Source organism: Panthera pardus, unplaced genomic scaffold, assembly GCF_024362965.1.
Source record: "Panthera pardus isolate Hobbes unplaced genomic scaffold, ASM2436296v1 HiC_scaffold_15, whole genome shotgun sequence".
NCBI classification, from domain to species: Eukaryota; Metazoa; Chordata; class Mammalia; order Carnivora; family Felidae; genus Panthera; species Panthera pardus.
The window spans coordinates 45,245,021-45,252,469 of NW_026526710.1; the positions used below are offsets into that span (position 1 = coordinate 45,245,021).

General features: G+C 37.6%; 1 pseudogene; it reads right to left on the reverse strand.

Moving 5' to 3' along the window:
* Positions 1–5,212: 5,212 nt before the first annotated feature.
* LOC128776968 (U2 small nuclear ribonucleoprotein B''-like) lies at positions 5,213–6,111 on the reverse strand (annotated as a pseudogene).
* Positions 6,112–7,449: the final 1,338 nt, after the last annotated feature.

The window sequence follows — 7,449 nt, forward strand, 5'->3', positions numbered from 1 at the left end:
TATTTATTAATATGAAAGTGTTGGCAGCCTCCATTAAAGTGATCTGTGGAATTCTGGAGACAGCCTGATTAGATGAGATTCAAGAAAGAATGAGAGAGTGGACATCCCTGTCGTGTTCCTTATATCGGGGGAAAGCTCTCAGTTTTTCCCCATTGAAGATATTAGCTGTGGGCTTTTCATAAATGGCTTTTATGATGTTTAAGTATGTTCCTTCTATCCCGACAGAAGACCATGGAGGATGGGGGCGGAAAGTTAGAGAGGGAGGGAGGCAAACCATAAGAAACTTAAAAACTGAGAACAAACTGAGGATTGATGGGGGGGTGGGAGGGAGGAGAAAGTGGGTGATGGGCATGGAGGAGGGCACCTGTTGGGATGAGCACTGGGTGTTGTATGGAAACCAATGTGACAATAAATTTCATATTTAAAAAAAGAGAGAAAGAATGGGAGATGAGAAAATGCAGATTGTCTATGCAAGCAATTCTTGTGAGGCATTTGCTGTAGAGGAATGCAGGTATATTCAGAGCTAGATGGCAATGTGTTGTTATTTGTGGCATCTGTGAGATAGAGTTGGGATAGCTGCCAAGGGAAGACAAAACAACTATCAGCCTGAGGAGGGAAGTCCCACCTGCTTTCTTGACTATAGCTTACCATATCATACACATTGAAAAACTCTCTTCCTATTAGAGAAAAGACTTGAATGTGCTGCTTTTAGCGTCAGGAACCAATTATGAGCAAACCAAAGAGTCTATGAGAGGTGTGTATGCTGATATTTAGAATAGCCCCACTTACATGGATCCATCTAAAGAATAAAACAGAGAGGAATACTGTGCTTCTCCAGACAGGGATTCCCTAAATGGATACATGGTGCCTGGTGTATCTTTTTTTTTTTTTTGGCTGGGCACAGTATACTTTATTAATTGTACATGACAAAGTGACAAAGTAGGGATCCATAAACTCTTCCCCTTCTTCAGGGATAGAAACTGTGTAGAGGTTGGGAGATTCTCAGTATTTTGGGAGATGAATTGGTACAAGGACTCCCCAGTAGCTGAGGGGCCTCTCCATCTGTCTTGTGCTTGTATCTTAAAAGAACAAAGCAAATACACAAGTTGGAATCAGATCCTCCACTGCCCCATCTTGGATGGTACAGGGACTCAGGTCTCACCCAGTGGAACAGAGACTGAAGGCTAAACACCATGCTTATTCCAATATACTTCTTTCTAGAACAGATATTTTGTGCATTGTAGCAGTTATACCAGACATCAGACTTGGTTATGTATAAGGATTCCAGCATTTCAAGCAAGACCCAGAGCTGAGGAAGACATATTTTAGCTGGTTCACACAGTGAGTCCTAATTGTGTGAAGTATTCTACATTCCTACAAGTATAGATTTAACCCATTTAAGGCTTGAGACAATCCTCCAGTTTATGTTCTTAACCACCTAGATTAGTAAGCTCTGTAGAAATTATTTTTCATTCTACTGTTACACCATCTTCCTCATTAGTGACCTCTCCACTTATTTCTGTCTTTTCACTCCGCTGGTTTAATGTCTTTACATCTGGTACCCTACTTTAGTTTCTTTTCTTGGCTACTGCTTCTGCCTCTGGTTATTAACTTGAAAAATACCCTTTTGAATAAGTTTAACGAAATTTTTTATCTGGCACAAAGGCTCGTCAGGAATTGCCCTCAGTGCCCTGCACCAGACGGAGTTAGTGAGGAAGGGTGGGGGAGCCATCCAGCTTCACCAGGGCACAGAAACAGGATGGATGCCAGAATCTAATCTATGGTGTGTGTGAGGAATTAGATCAACCTGCTTGTCAGAGCAGAAGACCCGTTAGGACACTACCAGAAGGTGACCTCCAGATCAACCTGACGAGAGTGAGAAGCCAGGTGGAAGACAGCAATGCACAAAGGACAAGGGCAAAGATGCAGTGGATTGGGAGAGGCACATTGAGCTTTCTGACTGAAAATTGGAGACTGTAGTAGAAGTGGATAAAATGAAAGTGCCTGAACATTTGGGCTCTCAGTCAGATTGAGTCTGATAGAATAAACCATGTATCAAGGAAGGGAAAAAAAGAGTTTAAAATATCTTGAGAAGATGGGAGTTCAAGGGTACAGAGAGGGACACGATGTCTTCACAGACTCCAGCAGAGTCCCCTGTCATATAGAGTAAGCAGAGGGAGGACAGAGTGATAAAATTTAAGATAAACACCTGAGGGGGCCTTGCTTACAATAACCACAGAATATAGTCATGGATTCCAGATATTGGGAAAAACTTCTGCCAACCTACGTAACAGAAAACTTGGACTGGGTTCTCCTCACTGACATTAATGGATGTTTATGGTTTGCCTCTTCTTTCCCTTTGAGAAAAAAAATTATTGGTTTAGACTTCTGTAATTCAGCCTCATTATAAAGAATTCAAATAGAATACAAAGAAAAACAAATACCCTCCGTATAACCCTGGTTATTATTAAGTTACATTCAGATATTGTTCTTTTTATAGGTACACATGGAAAGATCCTCATCTGATAGGGAAGCAAAATGCTACTAAACAGGATTGCGCTATGAAGGCTAATTTAAGATTATTCACCTTATTTTACTTTATTAAAAAATGAAGACACTATAAAAAGGAGAAACTAAAGAAATTGCAAACAATTCAATAAATATTTTCTATAGATACCTCTAACTTTATAGAAAAAAACATGAGAAAGACTAAAAGGTTGAAATCATTGTGTTTTATTTCCTGAAACACATATTTCAGTTTTAGACAGGTGTTGAAACACATTTATCACTCAAAAAATTTTTATTTATTTATTTATTTATTTACTTACTTTTGAGAGAGAGACAGAGAAAGTGCCAGTGGGGGAGAGGCAGAAAGAGAGAGAATCCCACACAGCCTTTGTACTCTCAGCCTGGCACTCTCAGTGTGGAGCCAGGAGCCCTCATGGGCTCGAACTCAGGAATCCTGAGAGTCAGAAATCAAGAGTCAGATGTTTAAGTGACTGAGCCACCCAGGTGCCTGGACCTTTACCATATTCACACATTTTCCACCACCTCTTTCCAAAAGTCTCAATTTAAGAAAAGGATTTAATATACGTTAATTGTCAAATTTTATAACATTGTATTCTGTTCTGTAAACATCATCCCTGCATTTTGTCCCATTACTTTGAGCTTTTGATTGGCTCCATTTTATGTTAAAATCATTTAATTACTTAATTAATATTTTTGAAAGATGACCTTATATGTGGTGAATTCCCTGCAGGTTCGAGTGTTTGAAAATATCTGATGTTTACTTAAACAGCATCAATGCTTGATTGTATACAAATGTTAAGTCACATTTGTTTTCTTAATCCATTGCAGATTTTAGCTTTTCTTCTACCAGTCCTGTTTATCTTCTTCTTGGAAACGTGAAGAATCTTTTCTATATTTAATTATTTCTTTAAACAAAGTTATATATGTAAATAATTTTGAAAGTCAAATAGTTGTACTCTGCTTACAGCAAAAGCCGAGTATTTTCTATTGCCCTCTTTTCATCATTGAGGCTGTACATTTAACCTTTAGAGCTGTTACTTCTGCTGGTTGCCTCCATATTATAAGTCACATTTAAAAATGTTTTCTTTGAGTGTAGTTGACACACAATGTTAACATTGGTTTCAGGTGTTCAACATAGTGATCCAACATCTCTATACGTTATGTATGCTCACCACAAATGTAGATGCCACCTGTCACCATACTATGCTATTACAGTACCATATTCCCTACACTGTGCCTTTATGAATCTCGTTTTTAAATTATCATTTCTTGGTCCTTCTGTTTTAGATATTATTTAATAACTCTCTATTATGGAAGACATATATTTGCTTCTCTTTGAGGTAAATACTTTCTCTTCCCTGATGTTCCTAATGTAGTTTATATATCACTTTTTTTGGTTGAATTAATTTTTAATGTTCATGAATTTATGACAATGCAAATATTATTCAGAGCTAAGAGAAGTATTGTAGTGTGATTACAATGACTTTTCTTAGGCAATGTTTTATTTGTCCTGGAATTAATGACTGCCTTGGTTTTCTATTTTCTCTGTTTCCTGTATAATTTATTAATCACCAACTTCTTTGACCTTACGGATGACCCAGAAAATACATTGAAATACTTCAGTTGCTCTATCATTAACATTAACTTCTTGGCAGTATCCCTCTTGGAAGTCACTGTCCTCCAACTCCTGTCTGGATGGATTGTCCTCTAGACCTGTTTTGCAACTTTTGTTTTAGGATTTGCCTTCACCATGTTCCTGTTAGTTTCCTTTGTGTATCTCTTTCCTGTATTGGATTCCGTACTTTCTGTGTTGTCTGTGTCTTAGTTTAACTATTTTAACTGTAGTAAATTAATTACTTTAACTTTAGTAAATTAATTATTTTAACTGTAATATATCTTCCAGTTACTCTTTGCTGCTAATGGATCAATGGGAGATTTTTTGAAGTCTTTACATATCAGAAAATGCCATTATTCATCCTTCACAGTTGACTAGCAGTCTGTATGGAAAATTATAATTTGAGATCATTCTCCCTTACAATTTTAAAGGCTTTGCTAGGAGTGCCTGGGTGGCTCAGTTGGCCAACTGTCTAACTTCAGCTCAGGTCATGATCTTCCGGTTCGTATGTTTGAGCCCCGCGTTAGGCTCTGTGCTGGCAGCTCGGAGCCTGGAGCCTTCTTCATAGTCTGTCGCCCTCTTTGTCTGCCCCTTCCCTGCTCGCACTCTGTCTCTCTCAAAAATAAATAAATAAATAAACAAATAAATAAATAAATAAACAAACAAACAAACAAACATTTAAAAAAGTTTAAAAAAGAAAGAAAGAAAAGTTACAGTGATTTGGGCATAAAGCATCTGGGTGTTTTGTATCCTGATCCTTTATTGGTTACTTGTTTTCCTTCGTTCCTTCCTTCATTCCTTCCTTCGTTCCTTCCTTCCTTCTTCCTTCCTTCCTTCTTCATTTCCTTCTTTCTTCTTTTCTCTTTCTTTCTTTCTTTCTTTCTTTCTTTCTTTCTTTCTTTCGAATACAAATAAAAGTTTATTATACAAAATTCAGGCCTGTTTATTTCATAGTTCATTGATGCAAAACAAAGACTAGGTATTTTTTGGAATCATTTGCAAAATTTAACTTTCACTCCCCCTCACCCCCAACTGTCAAAGTGGCCTGACTAAATGTTATCAAAACAAACACTATAAATAACACCAAATCCTTTAAAGACAACTATCAACATATGTTATTTCTTGGCATAAGTGATCTTCATGGCATGGGACGGTGTGATTTTAAATCCCTGTAAAGCATCCCTGACAGCTCCAGCCTGTTCATCATTTGCAAATTCAACAAAAGCCATGTCACGCCTCCCAGGTACCAAACATTCTTTCTTGAAACTAGGAAACTGATTAAACAGCATGGGTAACATTATCTCATTAGTCTCCTTTGGCAGATTAGTAAGGAATAAAATACAGTTTGGAAGGTAATCAGGCACCTGAGGATTTGATTTTGAATTTCCTTGGGTATTTGCTGCATTTGGTGTTCCCTGACCGGGCTTTTTGTTTTCTGGTCCACAGTTTTTGCTTTTTCCTTTTCCTTCTTTGTCAGCAAAAGTGCCACACATTTTAGATATTGTATCAGAACCTGTTTTTGCATACTGGATTCTCCTTGTTTGTTTGTTTTAATGTTTATTTGTTTTTGAGAGAGAGAGCATGAGCAGGGTAGGGGCAGAGAGAGAGGGGGACAGAGGATCCAAGGCAGGCTCTATGCTGACAGCAGACAGCTCCATGCAGGGCTTGAACTCATGAACCATGAAATCATGACCTGAGCCAAAGTTAGACGCTTAACCGACTGAGCCCCTTGCATTGTTTTGCCGTAAAGTGGAAATCCTTGTAACTGTCTCAAGGCATTTGTGGGTGAGCTTGTTCCTTAAAAATAACAAAGCCTCACCCCCACATCTTCAGATCTTTAAAGCTATGATATCTACCACTTGACCAAATTGAGAAGACAGGGCATATAGGGATCTCTTCTATTCTTCTTTCTTAATTTTGTCATTCACATTGTTGATACAAGTTGTATAATTTGGTCCGATATCCATGTTTTGGCTTAAACTCTTCCAACATCCTGAGGTCTATGCTGGTATCGCAAGAACCAAAAACCCATCTTTACCTTTTTAAGGCCATTAAGATGTTTATTTTATTCCAGATAAAATCAAGTTATACCCGTCACCTAATTGTGAGTCTCTTTTCCTTCATTTTGTTGCCTTCTTGGTGGAGACTTTCATTCTGAGATTCCACTTTCTTCAGCTTGAGTAGATTTCATGAATTATTCCTGGGCCAATTTGCTCCGGTCCATTTTGACTTTCTGTAACTTATATTTTCTGAACGTATGAACCCCAGGCTGATCTTCTATTTTTTATTCAAAAATGTTTTCCATTTTTTGTACTTTCTGGCAGATTTCGTCAATTCTGTCCTCTACTCCTTAGAGTCCCACTGATCCAATCCTAATTCAGATTTTCCTTATTTCTTTCCTTGACTTGGATCATTCCTCTTGGCTGACATTTCTCCTCCCCATCCCTCCCTTTCTCAGTTCAATTTCCATATTGCTGACATTAATCTTTCTAAAATTTAGGTCCAACTACATCACTCAAAAAATGTGAAGACTTCCAGTTTTATCTCATATTAGCCTTCAGAGTATTCCTTGAGCACAGACACAAGAGGACTAGTTAAGATTTCCCAAACATCCATAAGTTAAGTTGTACTTTTTATGTTTATCTGCTTCTCTTCTACCTCAATCTTGATCTCTTTCTTTAAGACTAATCTGAAATATCATTTATGCATGACAAAAATATGAAATTGTGATCTCTGTCTCAGCTGAACCTCCACATGCAGTTAGTAAATATGTACCTTATGATGCTTACCATATCCTATTCTGCAATTCAGTATTTGTCTTATTCTTCTCTTTGCTTTCCTCAATTACTCTACCAGCAGACCAATAGGAACCCAAGCCTGCTTTTCCCAGGATAACGGTCAATGGGGAAAGTAAAACTGCTGCTTTCACATGGCTGAAAATGCAGAAATGGGATCTTAGCTCTGTTTTAGTTTACCCTTGCCCCTTTTGTTAGTTATATCTAATATAACTTTCTCTTCCTAAATCGTGTTTAAAATGCTATCAACAGATTGCTTAGTGAAGGGTGGTAAAATAAAGCAAAGCACAGAATCGTTTTCATCCGATTTCTTTCCAAGTTAATAAAAATAGATGAGAAAGGCATTTCAAGTTTCATCAAAGAAACACAACCACTTGTCATAAGCTTAAACAAGAGAGGGTCACGAGAAACACAAATGTTTGGTGAGGCCCCCTGGGATCCTAAAGTCACTTCTTTCTCCATTAGAAGTGATAAATGTATAAAATCTAAGCAATTTTTATAATATTCCAA